This window comes from Podarcis bocagei (assembly GCF_964188305.1).
Source record: "Podarcis bocagei genome assembly, chromosome: 13".
Classification (NCBI taxonomy): Eukaryota; Metazoa; Chordata; class Lepidosauria; order Squamata; family Lacertidae; genus Podarcis; species Podarcis bocagei.
This window is the reverse complement of record NC_138138.1, coordinates 30,670,962-30,696,387: the sequence shown is the minus strand read 5'-3', so window position 1 is coordinate 30,696,387 and position 25,426 is coordinate 30,670,962. Positions and strand designations below refer to the sequence as shown.

Here is a 25,426-nt window from a genome sequence, read left to right as displayed (position 1 = left end):
GACTTTCCAGTTGATAGAGCAGGTGATCCTGTTGAGGCACCCATCTCACTGTGGAACTGTGAGATGTAGAAGGCTACTAACATCATCACTCCCGAGTGCCCATAATGCCCCCTGGTACTCTATCGTTGCATGTGATAAGATATGGATGTCAACTAGAGCACTGGCTGTTTAGATCTTGCTCGAGGCCAACTGAGCATGGGTTACACACACAATCGCATCAACAATGTGGCAATAAGAGCAGTGAATAAATCTTACTTCATAGTCTCTACTGCCTCCTCAAGTACAGGCATATCTCATTTCATTGTGTTTTGATTTACTGAGCTTCAGAGACAATCTGGTTTTGAAGGGTTGCTGCAGCTACTGAGTTGGAGACTAAGCTGCTGGTGCCTGTCTTGCAGCACAGTGACTCCTGCTGCTCTTTACAAGGATGCAGGTGTAGCTGCAGACAGTCAATCAATGCAGCAAACTTCATTGCTGTTTTATTTTAAGAAATTGCCACAGCCACCCCAGCCTTCAGCAACCACAACTCTGATCATTCAGCAGCCATCAACATTGAGGCAAGACCCTCCATCAGCAAAAAAATTATGACTCACTGAAAGGCTCAGGTGGTGGTTAGTATTTTTTAGCAATCAAGTATTATTTTTATTTTAAATTAAAGTATGTACATTTTTTAAACAAACAAAAACAAAATTCTATTTCACATTTAATAGTCTGCAGTATAGTGTACAGTGATAGCCCGGGTTACACATGCTTCAGGTTACATACGTTTCAGGTTACAGACTCCGCTAACCCAGAAATAGTACCTCGGGTTAAGAACTTTGCTTCAGGATGAGAACAGAAATTGTGCTCTGGCAGCATGGCAGAAGCGGAAGGCCCCATTAGCTAAAGTGGTCCTCCAGGTTAAGAACAGTTTCAGGTTAAGAACAGACCTCCGGAACGAATTAAGTACTTAACCTGAGGTACCACTGTAAAGGTAACTTATATATATTTTTGGGGGGTGGGTAGGTGTGTAACTTTCTTTATTGCAATATTCACTTTATTGCGGTGACCTGGAACTGAACCTGCAATATATCGGAGGTATGCCTGTGATTGTCCCACAGAGCTCTTCTGGCTCATCCAGAATCTGGTCTTACCTGGTGTGGTGTGAATAGGACTCTGGAAGCAACAGAGGCCTGCTGTGAAGATAAAGTATTTCACCTCCACAGTGATTTAGACGCAAGCATTTTGGTTCAGTCCCAGATAAAGTGTTCACTGCTACGTCTTCTCCAACTTCATGGGATCAATTTCTGTTTATGAGGCCTGATTATGTGGCAGGGTGCTTGCAGAGAGATGTGTTCAACTACATGCCTTCTTAATTCCTGCTCATCATGGCTGATGAAATTGAGTTGGGGAGGGTGTTTAATAGGTAGGTCTAGGTAACTGCCACCTTAAAGGAAGTATTGGTGCAACTACTACTAAAAAAAACCCATCTCTGGACCCAATTTATTTTAACATCTATCACCTGGTTGCAAATATTTCCTTTCTGGAGAAGGTGGTTGAGCTGGTTGTGGCATTCCTAGATGAAACTGATTATCTGGATCCATGGCAGTCTGGACTCAGGCCTGGGTTTGCAACTGAATCAGCCTTGGGGCCCCTGATAGATGAGCTTTATATAGAGAGGGAGAGGGGCAATGAAACCCTGCTACTTCTGCTCGATCTCACAGTGGATATCAACTCCATTAACTATGGTATTCTCCTTGACTAAATCTATGGGATGGGTACTGATGGTTTTGTGATGCACTGTCTCTATTCCTATATGCAGGGTCATGTCCAGAAAGTAACAGTGGGAGAGTATTCTTTGGCTCTCTGGTGTCTATAATATGGTGTGCCACAAGCACTATTTTGTTCCAATGATTTTCCCAATGAAGCTGTGGAAGTGGCCATTAAGTGTTTCGAAGCAAGGTATCATCAATAAGTTGACGATACGCAAGGCTATTTCTCCATTATATCTGAATCAGTCAAGTGTGTGCAAACCCGGGGCTGGTGCATGAATGCAGTGGTGAAATAAATGAGGATCAATAAACTAAACTTGAATATGGAAAGATGGAAGACTTTTGGGTGGGTGGTTCCTATGTCTCAGAGATAGGTCAGCTGCCTATTCTGACAGGGTGGCACTCCCTCTGAAGGAAAATATATGCGGGGGGGGGGGGATATTCCTTGCTCTGTCACTGTCACCAAGGCCAAAATGACCTCAGTGGCCAAGAGTGCTTTTTACCAGCTCTGATTGGTATAAAGCTATGGCCGCTCCTGGACCATGACAACCTGACAACAGTGGTTCAAGCACTGGTAACCTCAAGATTTGATTACTTAACACATTTTATTTGGAACTTCCCTTGATTCTAGCCCAGAGCTTTCAACTTTTTCAGGCTGCAGCAGCTAGACTACTCACGGGAGCAGATTAATAGCAACTGGTTACTCCACTTCTGAGAGCTGAACTTTTTACCAATTCACTACCAAGCCAGGTTCATCTTTGGCCCAATTTCCTAAGGGACCACCTAATTCCTTATGGTTCAACTTGATTGCTCAAATCCTCTGATGGGGCAATTCTGATGGATCCCCATGGCCTCAAGGTTCAATTGGTATTCACTAGGGATTGAGGGTGTAGGCCTCACCCTGTGGAATTTCCTACCAGCAGAGATTTGGCAAGAACCATTGATCCTTCCCTTCCTTGGGATGTCATTTGCAAACTTTTGCTGTTGTTGTTTAGATTGGACTTTGCGACCTGACTTTTCTCTCAATTAACCAGCCAGTATTTCTTGATGGTTCTAATTATTTTTATATGTTGCATTTCAACTTGCTATATTTTATGAATGTATAGATTATAGATTCTTAAATAAGAAAGAGATGGGTTTAAAAAAAATACACAAGGGCATGGATGATGCCTTCCTAAAGCAGCTTACCAAACATTCAAAAAGGAGAGATGCAATATTCATGGGAGTCTTAAACAACTCCAACATCTGCTGGAACTCAAAATCTGCCAAGAATGTAAGGTCCAACAAATTCCTCTATGTCAATTTCATCTCCCAGAAGGCGGCAGAAGCAACAAGGCTGTCATCTCTCTTGAACTTGGTCCTCACCAACAGGAAGGAACTGATCAATGACGTGAAAATTCAGGGAGCCTTGGGAGGAAGTGATCATGTCCTTTGAAAACCAATACCAGATAGGCGGCAATAAATGGGAATAGAACATATAACTAAGTCAAATTATAGCTTGCATTGAGAGACAGAAACCATGTTCAGCAAAGGCCAGAAACTCTTGTATGGCAGGGGGCATCACCTTGCCATACATGTAGACTTTCTGCTGTAAGTTAGGGCTCTGATGTAAGAGATTTCCATGTGTGTGTTGAGAAGGGGACTGTTATTGCACCTGGCACCATTCCCAGGTGGTCTTGGGGGCCTGGGCACACACAAAATTATCACTGTGAATGCCTGGCCTCTTTCCACCACTGGTGCCACCATGGCAACTGGGCCAGGGCACCCATGCTCCACCCCACTGCTGCTGTGGAAGCACAGCCACAGCCACCACGGGTCCCATCAGAGGCCCCGTGGCAGAGGAAGAGGCTCCTGTGCAGTTGCCACCATAGCCCTGGAGAGTGGTGTGCGCACACCATGACGTTAGGGTGACATGACATCATGTTGTGCACACACGCCACTGGGCACCCATGCTCTGGGGCCCAAGTTGGTGCCTCCGGTCATTACTGTGGCAGGTTCACTCCTGACACAAAGGAAATGGGAGATCCCTTTACATATGCAAGACTACACATGTAGGTCACATCCACACCATGCATTTAAAGCACACTTTAGGAATCATGGTTTCCTCCAAAGAATCTGGGTAGCGGAACTTTGCTATGGGTCCCCGAATGATTCCAGATACCTTTATTAAGCTATAGTTCCCAGGACTCTTTGGAGAAAGCTATGCCTCTTAAAGTGGTATGAGATTGTTTTAAATGTATGGTGTCGCTGTGGAAATGTGTAGCCATTGCAGCCACTTAGAGAATGGGTGACCTGGTGTTGGTGTCACCATACATCCACACACTGTGCCATACCCATCAACTCCCCTGCTTTGAGTGGGATATACCAGAATTACAAAAGCTGCCCTGGCTTCAGATTGGATCGTGGGATACCCTGTTTTGGCTCCCGAGAGAGTGTGGCCCCCAGAGACACCCATTTTGTGGGGCGGTGCTCTCAAGCAAATCTCCTGGCTCCTGCAAAAGCACAGCTCCCAAAGACATGTTTTGAGAGGCCAAGCTCTCATATAACTTCTGCGGGAGCCTGGCCCTGAAAGACATAATTCCCAATTTTCCTCTACAGGATGTTAGAGGGTATGTTATGCCAATGTTGGAGGTAGTAACTGAGGAAGCCTGTTGGGCACCTGGGGCGTTGCACCCAGGGGTGGGGCCAATGCCCATAGGGGCGGGCAAAGGTGGAGCTAGCGGCGTCGGTGTGCACCCCAGGGGGTGCATCAGTGTCAGCGCGCATCCCGTGTGTGTGTGTGTTGTTGTCTGCGCACATCCTGAGGTGCATCAGCGCACATCCCAAGAGGGTGCACTGGCGGCAGAGAGAGTCCGGGGGGGCGCCGCCTGCAGCGATGTCACCCCCCTCAGGAATGACACCAGGGGTGGCACGCCCCCACCACACCCACCTTGCTCTGCCTCAGGTTGGAGGGGATGGCTGACATGAGGCAAACTTGCGTCTCCTACAGCCTTCAATCACTCATTCCTCCACCTTTTAATCAGTGCAGGTGAATTCCTGCAGGGTGAAACAGGAAAGGGTGAAGCAGGAGGGCCTCTCCAGGTGGGGCTTAAGCAAAGGGTTGGATGTCACACTACCCCTTACCCTTGCCTAGTTAGATTCACCACAGTTTGTTATGAACAGTTAGTATCCTGCACCATTGTCCCCTACTGCAAATCTATTGTGTTGAAATTAATAGTCACCCAAGATTGTGTTTTGCCTCCTTATTTCCTGTGTGGTTGCAAATGGACACACATTCCCAAGCACTTCCTTCTTTCCATTGCCCTCCACAGAAACTGGATAGGAAAGGTTGCAGTGTTTAATTTCTCACTGTTCTGTATAAAAGATGCATCCTACCAACTACACAATATATTTTATGTCTGGAGGTACAGAGTAGGGTATTGAAATTGGAAGGACAGTAAGTGTTCACAATATAATTTTGCAAAGGTATCCCCAATATTTCTCCAAAATGTTTGTGTATAATGGTGGGCAAGCAGAGCTGGGAGAAGCAGGTTGGAGGAAATGTAATATATGCACGGTGCCTGCCAATTAGGAAGGCAGTATATAAGGCAATTTAAGCTTAAGCCAAATGAATTTGGTAGGGCTGTCTTCCTATACATCTTGGTGCTAAATTGGAATGGCTGCACTGAAATTAATAGTGTTGAAGTGTAAATCTATCTTTAGATCACATCCTGAACATAATTCCTAGGCCCTTTCGTAAAGCAGACCATGAAACAGGCATCTGCTGATGAGAAATGATTTTTTAAAAATTACTCTTATTCCCCTTGACAACCTTATGTCATTAATGTGCAGCCTGGTTAACAAGGTGCTTCGTATTTAGTAGTTAGCAGCAACCAGGTCATTAAAAAGTTTTACCCAAAGTAATTATAGGAATAAATGTCTCTCAGCCTTCTCCCTCTGGGAGTGAGAGTTCTGTCAGTTTCTCTGAGGGCTTTGAGCAAACACAAAAGCCCTAATTATAACGTGGCAAAACTCTTGAGGCCTTGTTGATGAGGGAGGGAACAAAGCCTTCTGGAACCAAAGTTTGGAGTTGAACTTGGAGTCTCCAAGGTACAACATTGGTTGTGTGACAGGCAGGTGGAAAAGAGACAGAGTGAGAGACAAATGTTATGCCAAATGATTTTTTAATGGCACAAAACAAAGGCCTGAGGTCTAATGCTGTTGTTCACATCAATAAGACAATCAGTTTTATTGTTTATAGTCAATGGCCAGCACAATACAGTACGAGCACGAAACACACAGCTACAAAACAAAAGACATTACATGCACCTGACCAGGACAAATCTTCAATGTCCAAGATTTACGAACATTATATATAATAATACCTGAACAGAGCTATACAGATGTTCTAACTCATCAATGTGTAATGAATGTGCTCTATTTGGGGCTATCTTAGGACCAGTTGAGGAAGCTCAAGCTGCTGCAAAAGGCTACCGCCAAACTGTTGGTGGGGGCAGACTACTGCCAGCTCATAGCTCCATACCCTCCAACATCTTTGAGCCAAAAGCCTGGGCACTCCCCCCCCCACATGCTGCCACCCGCATGTGTTCAGACCCCCCACATGATTTCACCACTTATTCCTCCATCCAGTTTTGTCCCACCATCACTGGCGCACCCTCCACTGCCTATCTTTGTTGTCTGGCCTTCCTCATTACTTCCGCTGCCGCTGCAACAAGACCACTATCACGGCAAGGTCTGCCACTGCCTTGCCACTGTGAGGGCTGATGAGGCCCGCTACCACTGTCCACTGCCATGAAGTTCATCGAGGTCTGCTGCCGCCACTGTGAAGCCCTATGAGGCCCGCCACTGCTGTGAGGCCCAGCAAACTGAGCCACTGCCTTGAGGCCTGATGAAGTTCACTGCCGCCACCAACCTCCACCGTGGCTGCTGACATACTTCCAGAAGTTGGCACTGCACCAGAAGTGCACTTCCAGAAGTGCAGCCTGCTTCCTTGCAACACATCAGTGACCATGGTTGATATCTGGACCTAATTGGAGGCCTCTGTCAGTAGCAGAGAAACTGGGGCATCACAGATTGATATAAGGAGTCAGGGTGGCTTTTGTCAATTTGTGATGTCCCAGAGAAATCAGGACTATTGGTGGGTGTGTAACTCCAGTAATTTAAAGCTTGTCCATCTGCTACCAGGCCAGGTTCAAGGTTTTCATGTTGATTAGAAGGTCCTTAAAAACTTGAGTCCAGGGTACCTTAAGGAGCAATAGATGCCTTATATCCCTGCCCAATCACTGAAGTGTTTAGTGGTCTTCATTCACTGTCTGTAGTCCCCCATGGTTCAGACAGATAGGAAGGGAGTTGTGTTCAGTTCTGTGGAACTCCCTTCCTGTTGAGATAAATGATTTGATTATCTATTTGTTTAAAGGCCTGGGGGGCATTAATGTGCCTGATATGTAGGATATAATTATTTTCTTTATATTTTTATTGCTGGTTGTCAGAAATCAAGAGCAAAGATTACAAAACAAACATTCACAATGGTGGGGATTAAAAAAAAAACCCCAGCTGCCAGCTGTCTAAATTAAGTCTGGCAGAATAGTATTTTGCACTGGGCTGCCAGGTCAGGTGACTGAGCTGAAGGGGCCTAGAATCTAGCCTGAGTCCCTCCCCCCCCCCACCCGCTTGGTTTAGTCCCTTTAGGGGGAATTACACCACTCTTATTTTAGCCATTTTCAGATCAACTGGCTGAGCAAATTACTTCAGCATATCTTTGACAGAGCTGGGTTGGGGACATAACATCCGCTGAGCCTGACTGAACTGGGAATCAGCTGACCAAAGCTGAGATCCACTGCATCTTAAACTGCGCATCCTTGCAGATCTTGTCATAGCGCTGCCTCTCCTATGCACTAGCTGCCTGGCTGGGCGGCATTAGGAGTTTAGCAACAAGTCGGATAAAAGAGGAGTCTGTTTTCTATTGGAGGTTGAAATACCAACTGCACTTACATCACACACACACACACACACACACACACACACAATGAGATTATGATGTTGGCAGTTTTATTTTTGATCCCTTTTTCCAACGTTCCCTAACACAGAATTCACCTTTTTCACAACTGTTTCACATTGAGTCAGCATTTTAATGTAACTGTCCACTATGATCCCAAAGTCTCTTTCCAGGTCAGTCACCAACAGGTGACTATTGTGTGAAGTTAGCATTTTTTTTGCCCCAATGTATACTTGCTTAAACTAAATCACATTTGTCATGTTAATACCCATTCACCCCGTTTGAATATATGTTTTGGGTTGTATTGAACTTCCTTGTCTCCCCACAAAAAATTGCTAGTCTTTGATAAAATCCTTTTGGCTTTCCTTGACATTCTTAGATTATTATGCATGACATTCTTAGATTATTATGCATGACATTCTTAGATTATTATGCATGACACATGAAACCCCCACATTTCACTGTACAGTTTAGGCATACAGTGGTACCTCGGGTTACAGACACTTCAGGTTACAGACGCTTCAGGTTACAGACTCCGCTAACTCAGAAATAGTACCTTGGGTTAAGAACTTTGCTTCAGGATAAGAACAGAAATCGTGCGGTGGCGGCACGGCGGCAGCGGGAGGCCCCATTAGCTAAAGTGGTACCTCAGGTTAAGAACAGTTTCAGGTTAAGAACGGACCTCCAGAACGAATTAAGTTCTTAATCCAAGGTACCACTGTATTTCATTAACACTGAACGGATCTGTTACATGAAGTGGAGAACATACAGTCGCATCAGTATATGACTTTCTGCACCCTGGTGTTCATTATGAGTACCAACTAAAAATGTAGTCCATCTGTCTGTGCCATACTTGGTGTTGCTATCTGTTGTCTTCTACTGCCCTCTTGTGCCTGTTATGCAGATTAGCTGCTCTATTATTAATTCAGATTCCATCAGTTCAACCCTGTTTAGGGACAGGCTTTCCCAACACAGGACACGTAACATAGAGCAGCCATGCTAGATTCTTGCATTGAAGAATCTTGTGGCACCCTAAAGACTTTTAATAGTTAAACATCATCATACTTAAAAGTTATTTTTAACTCTAACAGTAGTTATAATAGTTCATGATTTTGATTCCTTCTCTTTGGTTAATGTTGAGCATTAGGGACGCAGGTGGCGCTGTGGGTTAAACCACAGATCCTAGGGCTTGCTGATCAGAAGGTCGGCGGTTCGAATCCCCGCGACGGGGTGAGCTCCCGTTGCTCGGTCCCTGCTCCTGCCAACCTAGCAGTTCGAAAGCACATCAAAGTGCAAGTAGATAAATAGGTACCGCTCCGGCGGAAAGGTAAACAGTGTTTCCATGCACTGCTCTGGTTCGCCAGAAGCGGCTTAGTCATGCTGGCCACATGACCCAGAAGTTGTACACCGGCTCCCTCGGCCAATAAAGCAAGATGAGTGCCGCAACCCCAGAGTCGGTCATGACTGACCTAATGGTCAGGGGTCCCTTTACCTTTTTATGGGTTTGGTTGTAAGGAATGAAAAATACACAGAAATGGGTTTTGTTGATTTTTTTTAGCCAGCTTTTATTTCAGACAGTGCATAACAATCCCCTTTGTGGTAGAGAAGGTGCATTTCCTGAAACAGCATTCTATCCATCTTTAAGAAATTACACTGTTCTCCACTTTGGGGGCAGAGACCTTTAAGAAAGTACTGTATTTTTCCGTGTATACGACAAGGTTTTTTATTTTTTTTAAATGCTACAAATTTGGGGTCATCTTATACATGGATAGTGCTGAGATGGGACGGGTGATTTGTGGCTGCCGCAAGCAGGAGATTGTCAGCGGCATTTGGGGAGGGGGGGTTGAATGGTGGCTGTGGCAAGGTCAGCTGGCGATTGGCTGCTGTGGCAATCAGGTCAGGCAGGTGAGTGATTGTTGGCACTCCCCCCCCAAAAAAAGTTCAACAAATCTGGGCAATCTTCCCCCATTTCTCCAAAAAATAGAGGTTGTTTTATACACAGGGGTGTGTTATACACGGAAAAATACTATAGATGGACATGGTTCTCAAAGGAAATAAATCTGACTTAAGTAAATATAATCTAAAGATACTTTCTCCAGATATACACATACATATACAGGAATAAAACACACAGAACATATTATTATATATCTTTTTTATTTAGTATACAGTAGAACCTCTACTTACGGCCACCTCCACTTGGGCCCGACCACAGCAAACCCGGAAGTAAATACCAGGTTTGCCATGATTTGCGCACGCGCAGAAGCGGCTTCTGCCATTTACACACATGCAGAAGCGGCTGCCGCAGTCTACGCATGCACAGAAGTGTGCTGCCGCTGAATGTGCCTGCACACAATGCCGCTTCTACCAGTGACCCATTATGCCTACAGGACGGGTCACCAGAATGCATTATGGTGGTAAGTAGAGGTTCCACTGTATATATTTAAGTACATAGAATATAGGTCAGCTGTGATTATGTTGATCTTTTCCAGGCACCTTGATCTTTTTTTTAGCTTTGTACATGTAGGAATTATTTTAAATAGAAAGAGTGAACTAGCTGGTTTGGGTCATTCTATATGTCTAAACTAAAATACCCACAAATATACGCATCTGGCCTATAGTCTATTTATATGTCATACATACAAACAAAGCAACAACAACAGAAAATTAAACATCTGTGGCATCTACTTATTTGCTAATTTGTGGAAAGAATCATAGAAGCTCTTACTCAAGTTACAACCTGGGTTCGGAAACCTTGTGTCAGAATATCCTTAGTGGGTTAGAAAACATATTTATGAAGGTAGTGAGTACTGAAACTTTGAAAATTGGGCACTACTGCAAGAAGACAAGCAACACCTGGGAGTTCCTGACTCCATTGCTCTCACACACAGGAATACACACTCTCTTACACACAAACACACCAAGGAGAAACTTCCTCAGTCCAATACCTAGAACATCTGGCTTCCAGTTCTGCTCTGCCTGAATAGAGGCTGCCTCCATGACAGCAGGAGATCGTTGGGAAAAGAATAACAAGGTTGACTACAAATTGACCCCAGGGACGAGGGGAATGGATTTCATAGTTCGTCTTGGTACCTGGCTCTCACTCTGGCATGGGATTTTGGGGGGCAAGGAGGTACTGAATGCAAAAGTACTTCACCTACTGAAAACCCTCCAATGCCACCATTAAGAAGCAGAGGTTTTCCTGTTAGTTAGAGCTTAATTGAACTAAAGTACAGACGTGTGGTAGAAGAGATAAGATGACAAACTGCAGAACAAACCAACAGCAAGGACTTTAAAGTTTGAACTTGAGATAAGACTTCATTTGGTGCAAAGGACAGTGAGGGGAGAGACTACGGTTTATTTATTTAAAGTTTTCTTCTCTACATTTATGATTCAGCAACCCTAAAATATAGAAAATCATCAAACCACCAAATCTAGCACCCGGGGGTGACTTTATCTATATTAAATAATTTGTTATCTGAATGATTGGTATTAATAATTGTATTATAAATGGGTATTGTCATAATGTCGCTACTATTGAACTGTAATTGAAAACTAATAAAAATTATTATATATAGAAAAAAATGACCCAGAACATCTATGTAGCCTTATTGTTAGGCAAGTGATCGAAGATCATGCGGGCCAGGACAATTGGATGGAACATATGCATTTTAAACTGACTGCCAGTGTTTCCCATAATGCTCAAGCAAATTAATTTAAAATGAGTTAAAATATCTGCTGTTATATGACTCTCCTTTTTGTTTAGATGCTAGATGAAGTAGACACTTTCATTGGGCAGGGGGTTCTAGAGGATTAACACACAAACAAACAAACACACACACACACAAACAAACAAACAAACAAACAAACACACCAGGCAGCACACTACGAGATAACAAGTTTTATTGTAGGGAATTTTAGTTTTTTAATTAATTTTCTCAAAGCCCCCTTTAGTTCTTTGTTCCTTAAGCTGTAAATGATGGGATTTATCAATGGAGGCACCACAGAATAGAGAACAGCAGCTATGAGGTCCCGACCAACTGAGGATGCTGACCTTGGTCTTGTATAAGTAAAAGCTCCAGTGCCCAGAAACAAACAGACAATGATTAGGTATGGGAGGCAGGTGGAGAAGGCTTTGTACCTTCCTTGGGTAGAAGGGATCTTTAGCACAGTGGAGAATATGTATACATAGGAAACTAGTATGATAGAGAAGCATATAGATGCCAATGAATATCCCAGGACAAACATTAAGATATCATTGACATACGTAGCTGAACAAGAGATCTTCAGCAGTTGTGGGACATCACAGAAAAACTGTCCAACGGTGTTAGATTTGCAGAAGGATAACTTGAAGGTATTAGCTGTATGCACAACAGAATAAAGCATGCTACCAATCCAGCAACCAGCTGCCATTTCTACACACACACACCAGCTCATTAGCACCCTGTAATACAAGGGGTGACAGATTGCAGCATAGCGATTATAAGCCATTGCTGTAAGAACAATTCTGCATCTGCAAAAGTGATGACCAGGTAGACCTGAGCAACACACCCTGAGTAGGAAATCTGTCTGGAGTTGATCAAAGAGTTCACCATGGATTTGGGGATGGTGACGGAGATGTAGGAGATGTCAAGAAAGGAAAGGTTTGCAAGGAAGAAGTACACAGGGGAGTGGAGGTTGTGATCAAGGCCTACAGTTGTAATGATCAGAAGGTTTCCTACCAGAGTTGTCAAGTATATAAGAAGAAATGTGGCAAAATGTAGGAGCTGCAGCTCCCGTGTGTTTGAAAATTCCAGAAGCAAGAATTCACCCACAGAAGTCTGATTGGACATTTCTGATGCAGAAGCAGTCCCCTGTTAAAACAAACAGAACAGAACACCATATATTGTTGCTTATGGAAACAGAAGTAGGAAAACTGGGTGGTAGCACATTATTTATTTGTTTAACAGCATTTATATACCACTTGCTAGGACAAAATACTTCTATGTGCCTTACAACAGAATCTAAAACAGTCTTTAAAAATACAAATGAAAACACATATTAAACAGAAATTTAAAACACTTACTAAAAATACATGCCAAAAGCACATTACATGCCTGGGAAGGCATTCTAGAACAAAATGGCTTAGCAAGCACTGGAAACAATACCATGAAGGCTCCTGTCTAATATCAAAAGCAGGAAGTTCCAAAGTGTATGTCCTGCTACATGAAATGATTGATTTATTGTAAGTGTGGAATGAGCATTATGTGGCACTTGTAAAAGTGCCAGTTCCAAATTTCTAATCAGAGTTGAATTTAGGGCACCAAGCCAAGGGGGTACCGCAGGATGCCATGACTATGACATAGTGCACATGCAGAATGGAAGGCAGAAGGCATCAAATTTGGGCCTCACACAAGATGCTGATGAAATTTAACAGACCAAATCTGACCCTGTTCTAAGGCATCAAGTGTGCCCGTATGGGGTGGGGTGATCCTTAGCGTAACATAATCATGTCTTTTAAAGATGCACTAGAGGAAGAATGGAAAGGATTAATGTGGCCACAGAATTTCATCTATGGTAAAATTTGGAATGCAATTTGGTGGTTTATCCTTGGACAAAACATCAGAGAGCTTTTGAAGGAAATAGCAGAAGTCATAATGAAACTGGTTAGATCCTCCAGGAAGATAAAGGCCTTTAGAGCAGGTTGAAAAAACCTTGTACAAATTAACATTAGAAAAGTGCATGATGCAATAATGTTCCCAAGGACCTCACCAGTTTTTCTGACCATAATGGATCTGTAAACAGCAGGTAACTTTTTGCTGACCTTATCCACGAGCCCTAAACTAAGAGCAGCATACATACTTTGGCCAGCCCAATTTTACCCCCCTCCCAAATCATCAATGTATTGTGAAGTAAACCTATGCAAACTATACAATTTCCCCCTCAAGCATAAAGTGCATTGAGTTGCCTTTAAAATATTTAGTTTAATCCAAATCATTAAAAGTGATGGTGGCAAAGGAGAAAGAGCAGCATACAAATACAGGCAAAGGTATTTTCTGTGTGTTGTCATTTTACCTTTCTGGTATGATATATGGTGGTATGTCTGGGGAGAAAATGTAGATATTTAAAAAGGTGCAACAACAATCTTCTAACGACTGTGCAAAATTGTCCGCTTCAAAGCCAGAGTTGGAAGTTCTTTGAGCAGCCACAGAATGAAGACCACCTGCAAGAAAGGCAGTAAGTAGCATTTGACAAAACATGTGATGGCAAAAATCGGAATCATTAGCAGGGCTCTTGTGAAAATCTGTGTTCCACATAGGGAGTTTAATTCCCTAAGGCCAACATGAACTATATTATCAACTGTGTCATTGGCATCTTATCCCTGAGGTTTATTATTCACGATGAATGCTCTACTGTTTTAGAATCTTGAATAGTTATCACAGATTGGAAGAGTGAGCAGCCTGTGGTCTGATGATCACATCTTGGGCTAGTTTCATGCTAGTGACAAGGAAAGGAACAATGGGGGAAAGAGAGTGACAGGAAGAGAGGGAGTGAGGGAGCAGAAAGAGAAAAAGGAATGGAATTCGATCTTTTGGTACTGCCCACATTTAGCTCTGAAGTTGCCATTGCTGATGTCAACCCACCCAACTGACAACATATGGCAAGCAGGCATCCCTCAATGAACTGTGTCAGTCTACAGAGAAAATGTTCATTTCCTCTGCTATATGGTGTGTGCCATCTCAGTTCTCTGGATCCCTATGTAAATAAAACTACAGTATCCACACACAAGAGAAGAGGTACCAGTGGCCTAAAGTGAGGTGGGGGTGAGGGTTGTGGGATCTGTTGGGGTCTGACTTTTAGAGGACATCTGAAGGCAGCCCTGTTTAGGGAAGTTTTTAATGTTTGCTGTTTTACTGTATTTTTAATATTCTTTTGGGAGCTGGCCAGAGTGGCTGGGGAAATCCAGCCATATAGGTGGGGTATGTATAAATAAATAAATAAATAAATAAATAAATAAATAAATAAATAAATAAATATTAGGCTGTCATCCAATGCTGAACCCTGTCTTGGTGCAAGCCAAGCTGGCAAGGTCTCACTGGGCAGCTGGGCTGAGGATTCCAGCCAGGCAGAGACTCAACCCAAGCTTGGGGCATGCCAAGGCCAATCCTCCCCTCAGGTCCCTTATGGAGCCCCCTTTCACTATGTTGATCCTTCCTAATACCATTTTCACCCCTATACATACAGCATTATTCTGCCTAACAAAAGCAAACCTTACATTTTACTGAAGGAAAGGTGGAAAAACCCCAACCAAGAGTTAATCAGGTTGAAGGGGGGGGTCATTTCCAGCCCTGTCAACCAGTAACCCAAATAGTTGTGTAAAGGCTCTAACTCAAGGGCTGGAGGGGAAGAAGTTTGCAGGGCAAAATTACCCTAATCACTGGTGTGGAAAGACTTATATAGGCTTTTCTCCTCTCTACCTTCCTGCGAGGGCCTATGGACAGTGCCGGAGACCAAATGGGCCTATGGACAGTGTGGCTGCAGACCAAAGCACTCGTCAGGAGAGCTATGAGATTCAGGTGAGAGTCAGATGCCTTGTCAATCCCAGCAGGTATATAACAGGAAGATCCGGCCTGCTGGGCCTGAAGGTAGTGGAATGGAATCCAGCAGTTGGACTAAGCCAAGCCTGCACCATGGGAGTTGGCCAGTGCTGAACCTTGTCATGGTGTAAGCCAAGTTGGCAAGTTCTCAGTGGGCAAAGAGAATGAGGATTCTAGCCAGGCAGAGACCCCAACCTGAGTTTGAGTGTGCCATGCCCAGTCCCCGCTACCTTGGGCCCTTTAAGGGGGCTTTCCTTTTTACTAAGTTGATTCTTCCCAGTGTTGTTTCCATCCACCATACCTAGACAGCAATTTCCCACCTAACAAAAGAAAGCCATCATTTTCACTGAAAGAAAGGTGGTGGTGGGGAACCCAACCAAGTTTAAATCAGATTGGGGGGGATACTTTCTGGCCCTGTCAATCAGCAACCCAAATAGCTCAGTGAATACACTAACCCATGGATTGGCAGGTGGGAAGCTTGTGGGGTGAAATGACCCCAAACTCCAGAAGGGGAAGCATTATAAAGCTTTCCATCCCCTCCTATGAATTAACCTGCAAGTAGAGAGGGAAGGCTCAGTGGAGAAAAGGGATGACTATGGAAATATCTCAGTTACCATAAAGGATCATCATGCCATCTTGAACATCAAGGTAGCAAGGAGAGAGTGCTCTAGAATTCTGATTCTATGAAACTCACAGGCACACATAAGTATGGCAAGGAGGATGAAAGTGGGTTGCAGCTCCAGGTGTTGCTGTTAATGTGGAGAAAGGAATAATTCAAAGGAATGACAAAGTAGGAAAACTCTTCCATTTTCTTCTAGTTGTGAGGGGCGGCTCACAAGTGGAGTAGCCTAGGGCCTCTCTTCATCTAAATCTGGCCCTGCTCTCGGGTCATCTATCTCCAACTATCTGAACTCATTCCATTCTTCCTAAGCACCAAGCCATCTCCTTCATGACAACTCCACAGGTCATGTCCAGTCCCTTCCAATCCACTAAGGGATATTCAACAAAACAAAACCTATTTCTCTAAACTCCACTGTCATGTCCAGTAATAAAGATGACATCTAATTAAGTTTTCCGGGGAAGAAAATTGATAAGGGCTATGGAAATATTGGAGGGGTGTCATATGCTCTGTGGGTTCAGAGTGTTGCAGAATGTTATGACATTTGATTTGCTGTAATGAATTCCCTCACTCCCCATTCATGGTTTTAGCAATATATTATGTCCCTAATGGTTGAACTGTAGGTTCCGTTCGTTGCTTTAAAAAAACCCAGAGGACACATTATCACTGGTTGTATTGGTGGTATGGTGTTTAGTTCGTAGCACTGAAAGACACAAGGACACTGAATGAGATGAGGGAAAGAAAAGGACCTAGGAACTGATCCATTTGTTATCATAAAATTTCTCTGCGCTGAATAACAGCAATAGAAGTAGAGCTATAGACAAATCATAAATGAAGAGAGGTGGGTAACTATCAGGAAGTATGGTCTTTTCAGAGATGGCTGAGGGAGGTTACTCCAACACTATTTTTGTGATCTGTTCAGTGCCAGGTGAGTATATTCACCCAGATCTTTAACTTATGTCTCATAGTCTGGTGCTTACTTTTAGCATGTGTTTAAATTGAGGTTTCTACTTGTTTCCATTATATTTTAACTTTCCTCTTATTATTAAATTTGTATGTGACATATTTTGTTTTTGTTTTTTTAGACTTGCCCAGGGAACTTTTACTATAGACAGTCATATAAAAGGTAAAGGTGAAAGGTATAACAAAGTAATATAAATTCAGTTAAGTCCCTAAGTTATAAGATAAACATGTCCCACAAACTATTCTTCCAAAGCCATGACCATGATAATCTGTTGCAGGAAAAGAATTACATTTTTTCTTCTCTTTTTTGCAACCTGTTAATGGCTGATTAATTCATTATGGCAGCAGCTGTCAAGGACTAGAGTTGCCTTCAACAGATGCCCCCCCCCCACCAAAAAACAACAACACAACATTTGAAATTAGTTTTACATTGAAAGGAAAATAAAAACCTTCGTGAGGATCTTTGAACTGTATTCATGATCTTTGATAAAATCTTATACAAAAAATCTGTGATTTTCCTTTTTATTAATGAACCATCATTCACACTCTTAATCATGCTCAGTCCTGTAAACTATTTGAAGAATTCTGCTGAAATATGAAGTGGTATATCATATGACTCCTCTCTCTGCATTGTTCTTTTCACAAAGATTTCATTTGTCTCAATGTTGGGAAACCAGACAAAGATGCCAGAATTTATTCTCCTGGGATTTCAGGAATTCTACGAATTGCAGACACTTCTTTTCCTGACTTTTCTGATAATTTATGTTGTGACCATAACTGGAAATATTCTTACGTTTGCCCTTATTGTCTTTGATCAGCACCTTCATACCCCCATGTACTTTTTCCTGGGGAATCTCTCCTTCCTGGAGGCCTGCTGTAGCTCCAATATATTCCCACGGATGCTTTTGGCTCTCATTACTGGAGACAGAAGGATTTCCTACAACAGCTGCTTAACACAGTGGTATCTCTTTGGTTCCTTGGAAGCTACAGAATGCTTTTTACTCTGTGTGATGTCTTATGACAGGTACCTAGCAATCTGCAAACCATTGCACTATGCAACAACTATGAAAACCCAGACTTCTATCCATTTAGCAGCTGCATCTTGGTTCAGTGGATTTATAGCTTGCTTGATATTACTCATTTTGATATTACAGTTAATGTTTTGTGGCCCTAGTGAAATGGATCATTACTTCTGTGAATACTTCCCTCTTCTCAGACTCTCTTGCAGCGACACCAGTGTGTTGGAAATTGCAAGTTACATTGTGGCTGTCATATTTACAGTCCCTCCATTTGTTCTAACTATAACTTCCTATGTATACATTATTGCTGCCATTTTAAGGATCCCCTCTGCCACTGGGAGGCAAAAGGCCTTTTCCACCTGCTCCTCTCACTTGATTGTGGTTTCAATTTTTTATGGCTCACTCATGATTGAGTATATGATACCGAAGTCAACAGAGAACAGAGAGATGCAAAAGATTTCTTCTCTCTTGTACACAGCTCTGTCGCCTCTGGCCAACCCATTTATATACAGCCTAAGGAACAAGGAGGTAAAAAATTCACTGAGGAATAATATTAGGAAACTTGTGAGGTGAAGCAACTTAATATGTAATAGAAGCAACCTGAGCATTTTCGGTGGCATTTCTCTCTCTCTCTCTTTTGGAGGGGGGTGTTATACAGTTCAGTCTCTGAAAGGATGCATCAATCCATCCATTTCCAGGATTAATAATACATTTTATTAATACATTTAATAATACATTTTATTAGCTACCGGCAGCAATGGACAAAATAGTTTTAAATGTTTTAATTGCTTTTAATTTGCAGCATCTTAAATGGGGGTTGTTGTTTTTTATAATATTATATTATTTCATTATCTGCTGCAAATGTTAAAGATGTTTTTATATATTTTAAGGTGTTTTAAGGGTGCTTTTATTGTTAACTTTGTTGTACCACCGTGAATGGTGGTTTTTATTTATGTATTTTTGTTTGTTCCATTTTGTTTTGTTTTTGGGGGTGGACACTGAGTGGGGCGGGGATTGGTTTTGTTTGGGCATAATTGTTTTGGTTGTTTTGTTTTCTATTTGTAAATGGAGGTTAGTATGAGGCTTGGGATTGCGACCGTGGAGGGGCGAGGGAGGTATGGCGGTGGGGGCAGATGTTATAGGCGAAGGGGATCGAGATATGGATATGCTCGTACCCCTTCCAATCTGCGCCCCATCCCGAGAGACGAGGGTAGGGCGAGCAAGGATTACTCACCTCCTTCACTGGTGTTGTGCAATGCCAGGTCTATAGGCAACAAAACTGCTACCCTGCGAGATTTCTTTATCTCGCAGGGAGTTGACCTGGCTTGTGTGACGGAGACCTGGGTGCGCGAAGGGGTAACTGTTACCTTACGAGAGATGGCGCCCCCGGGTTTCTCCGTCCTCCACCAGTCACGGACCGTGGGCCGGGGGGGAGGGGTGGCAGTATTAATCCGGGAAGATTGTTCTTTCAGGGCTCTACCATCGCCATCGATCCCCGGCATTGAATGTGTTGGCCTAGTGTGGGGCTCCGAGGAGAGCTTGGCTGTCTGGCTGGTGTACCGGCCACCTAGCGCACCAGCAGCCACCCTGTCAGGCCTGCTGGAGGCGGTGGCCGGCTGGGCCTTGGAGTTCCCTAACCTATTGGTATTGGGAGACTTCAACTTCCACGCTGATGCCACTCCCTCCTCACAGGCTCTGGACCTGGTGTCTTCCATGGCGACACTAGGGCTCTCCCAGTTTGTTTCGGGCCCCACACATCAAGCAGGCCACACGCTGGATTTGATCTTTGGCGCCGGTATAGATGTGATCATGTCTCCTTCGATGAAGGTGCCATGGTCTGATCACTACGCTCTGAAAGCCAGGATTGACTTTCCACCCCCACCCTGCTTAGGTGGCGAGCCGATTTGGGCTCGCCCGCGGAGGCTGATGGACCCGGATAGATTCCGTCAAGCCTTGCGGGACCTTGCTCCCCCTGGCGACTCATTGACTGAGCTTGTTGAGGGCTGGAATACCCAGCTCCTGGCAGCCATTGATGAGATCGCACCTAAGCGCCCTCTGCGACCCCGCAGAAACCGGGCTCCCTGGTTTACCGAGGAGCTTCGGAAAATGAAGCGGGACCTCAGACGGCTAGAGCGAGTATGGCGGGGTGCCCGTGACGGAGCCTCAAGAACATCTTATAGGGTTTTTATGAAAACCTATGAGATGGCAGTGAAGGCTGCTAAGAAGTCTTACTTCGCGGCCTCCATTGCATCCGCTAGCTCTCGCCCGGCGCAATTATTTAGTATAATTCGGTCTTTAACGTCCCTTGAGGGACAGCCAAATTTAAATAACAATCTGACACACAGCTGTGAGGCATTTGCGAGCTTTTTTGCGGAGAAGGTCTTGTCGCTCCGCCATGACCTCCCTGCCAATTTGGATACAATAAAGGAACTGGAGGCCCCTCGACTGTCCTCGGGTCCAGTATTGGACCACTTTGACCGGATATCTCCAGTCGATGTGGACAGATTCCTCCAAGCTGGAAAGCCCACCACCTGTCCTCTTGACCCGTGCCCGTCATGGCTGATTAGAGCGTGTCCAGACGAGGTGCGGGGCCCCCTGGGGGATATCATCAATTTGTCCCTTGGCACCGGGATATTCCCAGGGGAACTGAAGGAGGCGGTGGTGCGTCCGCTCTTAAAGAAAACATCATTAGATCCCTCAGATCTATCCAATTACCGCCCGGTCTCGAATCTTCCATTCCTGGGTAAGGTGATTGAGAGAGTGGTTGCTGAACAGCTTGGTAGGTTTCTGGATGAAACATCTGCTCTGGACCCATTCCAGTCCGGCTTCCGTGCTGGTCATGGGACCGAGACGGCTCTGGTCGCCCTAACAGATGATCTCCGCAGGCAGCTGGATCGAGGCGGGTCAGGGCTGCTGATTCTTCTAGATCTGTCAGCAGCCTTTGACATGGTCGATCACGAACTCCTGGACCACCGCCTTGCCGACGTGGGGATCCAGGGCACAGTCCTTCAATGGCTGCGCTCGTTTCTCTCTGGTCGGGGACAGAGGGTGGCGCTTGGGGGGGAATTGTCATCACGCCACTCCTTGGTGTGTGGAGTGCCTCAGGGTGCAATTCTCTCCCCGATGCTTTTTAACATCTTTATGCGCCCCCTCGCCCAGCTTGTCCGGAGTTTTGGGCTGGGTTGCCATCAGTATGCTGATGACACCCAACTCTATCTGTTGATGGATGGCCATCCTGACTCGGCCCCAGACACACTGACCAGATGTCTGGAAGCTGTGGCTGGATGGTTACGTGGGAGCCGGTTGAAGTTAAATCCTTCGAAGACAGAGGTCCTCTGGCTGGGGCGGGACGATATGGGATCGAGGGGGCAACTCCCATCTCTTGCGGGGGTGCAATTAGTGCCAGCACCGTCCGTTAAGAGTTTGGGTGTAATCTTCGATACCTCCCTCTCTATGGAGTCGCAGATTACAGCTATAACAAAGGCGGCATTTTTTCATCTCCGCCAAGCTAAGCAGTTGGCCCCTTATCTCTCTCGTCCTGACCTAGCCACTGTGATCCATGCGACGGTCACCTCCAGACTGGATTATTGTAACTCGCTCTACGTGGGGCTGCCCTTGAGACTGACCCAGAAACTCCAGCGGGTGCAGAATGCCGCGGCGAGACTCCTTATGGGGTCTCCGCTGCGAGAGCACATTCATCCGGTATTATACCAGCTGCACTGGCTCCCGGTGGAGTACAGGATCAGGTTTAAGGTGCTGGTTTTAACCTTTAAAGCCCTATACGGCCTAGGACCCTCGTACCTACGGGACCGCCTCTCCTGGTATGCCCCACAGAGAAACCTACGGTCTGCAAATAATAACATCCTCAAGGTCCCAGGCCTCAGAGAGGTTAGGCTGGCCTCAACTAGAGCCAGGGCCTTCTCGGCTGCAGCTCCAAACTGGTGGAATGCTCTGTCAAAAGAGACTAGGGCCCTGCGGGACCTGACATCTTTCCGCAGGGCCTGCAAGACAGAGTTGTTCCGCCAGGCCTTTGGTCAGGGCGCAGCCTGACTCCCTCCTCTGGCAACCTACACATAATTCTGCTTAATTGGTTGCCATCAATTTGATTTAATTAATTTTTATAATGAATATTTTTAGATTGTGTGATTATTTTACTGATTATTTGATTGTTGTTAGCCGCCCTGAGCCCGGCTTTGGCTGGGGAGGGCGGGATATAAATAAAATTTATTATTATTATTATATTATTATTTTATTGAAAATCATGACCTTGTTTAAATAATCCAGTCATTCTTATTATTTATTTTATTCTTATTTTTGTGTGTTTTACTGTATTTCCATATATTGTTGTCCACCCTCTTTATTTTAGATGAGTGTATAGTATAAAAATATTTTTTAATAAATAGTGTTTGTAAAATAATAATAATGAGATTATATAATTCATTAATTGCATTGGATGACTATTTGTAAAAACTAGCGTATTTTTGTGTGAGGAGAATATCAGCTCCGCAATCAGTCAATAAAGGTGTGGGAAACCCCAAACTGAAAGCATTGGTGGCTACACCAATAAAAAACAAATGAGTGGCGTATGGCAGGGTTCAAGCCACATTCCACATTCAAAACCAAACAATAATGGTATTCATAATTCTACATTTTATGTAGCATAATTAAATAAATATATAAGCACAAATATTTGTTTCCTAGTGATTTTTTGTAAAACAAATGGAATGCCAATTGGGAAAGCAAAAACAAATGACACATTAATGTTTTTTCCACTAGAGTCTGAGAAACAGAAAGATCCAATACAATGGTAACTCGGGTTAAGAACTTAATTCATCCTGAAGTGTCTGTGACCCAAAGTACAGAATTTTTTCATGTAGATTCTTAACCCTGATTCAGATTGTATTAGGCAAAGAGGGATTTTTTTAAACACACACACACACACACACACACACACACACACACACCGATGATTTATTACAGTGGTACTTTGGGTTACAGACGCTTCAGGTTACAGATGCTTCAGGTTACAGACTCCGCTAACCCAGAAATAGTACCTCGGGTTAAGAACTTTGCTTCAGGATGAGAACAGAAATTGTGCAGCAGTGGCGTGGCAGCAGCGGGAGGCCCATTAGCTAAAGTGGTACCTCAGGTTAAGAACAGTTTCAGGTTAAGAATGGACCTCCAGAATGAATTAAGTTCTTAACCTGGGGTACCACTGTATTGCAAAATAGTTAATTTTTTTCTTGATCTTCCGCTTACATGACATGAGATACTGTTGCACTGGTTAGGAAGTGAAGTCACTTATTCTTTATAATAAAAGTATTTTGCCTGGTATATGGAGGAAGAGTTGGATAGGGAGATGGAAGATGAGCACAGAGCTCATTCATTGCTTGAGCATGCTTTTTAGTTAGCTAGTGTGGCTGCAATTCTTCACATACTTGGGAGTAAGCTTCACTGATTGAAATGGAACTGATTTCTGAGTAGACATGGTTGGGATTGCACACATATCAAGAGAGTAACAAAGAAAACCCAAAAATAAGGAAGATGAAAATGGCACCTCAAAATGATATGGGGGGGGGTGGAGGTCAGTTTTACAGAATGAAACTAGTAGCATTCCTCCATTTGATAAGCATGCTTTGTTGTTGTTTAGTCGTTTAGTTGTGTCCGACTCATCATGACCCCATGGACCAGAGCACGCCAGGCACTCCTGTCTTCCACTGCCTCCTGCAGTTTAGTCAAACTCATGCTGGTAGCTTCGAGAACACTATCCAACCATCTCGTCCTCTGTCTTCCCCTTCTCCTTGTGCCCTCCATCTTTCCCAACATCAGGGTCTTTTCCAGGGAGTCTTCTCTTTTCATGAGGTGGCCAAAGTATTGGAGTCTCAGCTTCATGATCTGTCCTTCCAGTGAGCCCTCAGGGCTGATTTCCTTAAGAATGGATAGGTTTGGTCTTCTTGCAGTCCATGGGACTCTCAAGAGTCTCCTCCAGCACCATAATTCAAAAGCATCAATTCTTCGGCAATCAGCCTTCTTTATGGTCCAGCTCTCACTTTCATACATCACTACTGGCATGCTTTACTATAATATAAAATGCATTTTACAGTGCTATTTGGGGTGTTGACTCCTTTTTGCTTTAAACTAGCTTTGCACCAGTAATTGATTAAAATATGGAATTATTAGAATGTTATTACACCTAGAAAAGAAGGAATGTGAGAATATATTTAGAAAACTTCATCTCATATTAAGCCATTGTATATGTAGGTGACGTTTAATGCAGTTTGCAGTGCTCATTTATAAAATGTAGTTTAAGAAAAACATGAGCACTGAGAGAAATGTGCAATAGTGTGTGTGTGTGTGTGTGTTGCTTTTATTAATATTTTGGAAAATATTAGCTTAATGTTTTGAATATCTGATTTTATCAGTAATTTTAATGTATATTTATATTTTATGTAAACCACTTAGAATTTTTGAGGAATAAGAGTCTATTAAATAAAAAGATTAAATTAAGATTAGATTCCTATTAGATTTCTATTCCTAATAAGGAGCTATCCATGCTGAAAGGTCTAGACTGCTTTAGTACCACTCCCAGTACTTCTGCCAAATGTTCCTGGAAAATTTGCTTAGGACATGATCTGATCGTTCCTGGGAAGGTGCTCCAAGGACCATAGGATTTCACAACTCTTCTCTATGGGTAGAGAGAAAAGTCTACCCTTGGAAGCCCCCTGCCAGCCACCACCACCATCAGTGCTGTGGCAGCAGAGAGAGCAAAACAGGAGGCATTCTGGAGTCAGCCATCCGTGAGTTGCACCTATTGGTGTATCCCAGTTGGTCAGATGCTAGTCATGAGAGACCTTGCTGGCCAGGTTACTAATGCTCCATTCATGGATAATTATATATTCTGCTTCTGTAGCAGAATTCTAAATGTTAATTCCCTGACTAACCTCCTGGGAAAAGGTACTTCAGTAAGAGCTGGCTGCTCAGCTGCAGACATATTAGGATACTACCAGTTGCAGAGAGTATGCCCCTGTATGCCTGTTGCTGGCAGTCACAAGTAGGGAGGCTGCTGTGTACTCAAGTCCTACTTGCAGGCTTCCCAAAGGCATCTGGTTGGTCATTGTGAACTAGATTGGCTTTTGGTCTCATCCAGCAGAGCTTTTCTTACATTCTTATGTACTATAGCATAAGATAAGGCAGCCTTCCACATTCCATCATCTGTGAACCTGCTATTTACTTATAAACATCTGAGGTTAGTGTTGCTTCTAGTCTTTGGCACTCATACAAGTTGAAGAAGCTGGGTATAATGGTTTATGTTTTGATTTGATTTGATTTTTTTTAAAATTCCTGCACTGATCTGAAAAGACTAGAAGCATCTAGGGATGTATTCTCCTCTGATTCTGAACTGAAGCAATGGTAACCAGGAAATATATTCCCTGCAGGACAACTCATACCATACAACACATATAGAACAGAACATCTCAGATATCTTGTCTTCTAAATTGCAG

The 25,426-nt window shown here is 43.7% G+C and overlaps 1 protein-coding gene and 1 pseudogene across 2 annotated transcripts in view; both read right to left on the bottom strand.

Annotated features, from left to right (window-relative positions):
- LOC308571684 (vomeronasal type-2 receptor 26-like) overlaps positions 1–25,426 on the bottom strand; it is a gene marked incomplete at both ends in the record, with an annotated part of 363,060 nt that overhangs the window by 149,249 nt on the left and 188,385 nt on the right. The window lies entirely within an intron of this gene.
- On the bottom strand, positions 11,632–12,578 carry LOC308570651 (olfactory receptor 14A16-like; annotated as a pseudogene). The gene has a single exon. The product of its transcript is annotated as an olfactory receptor 14A16-like (transcript).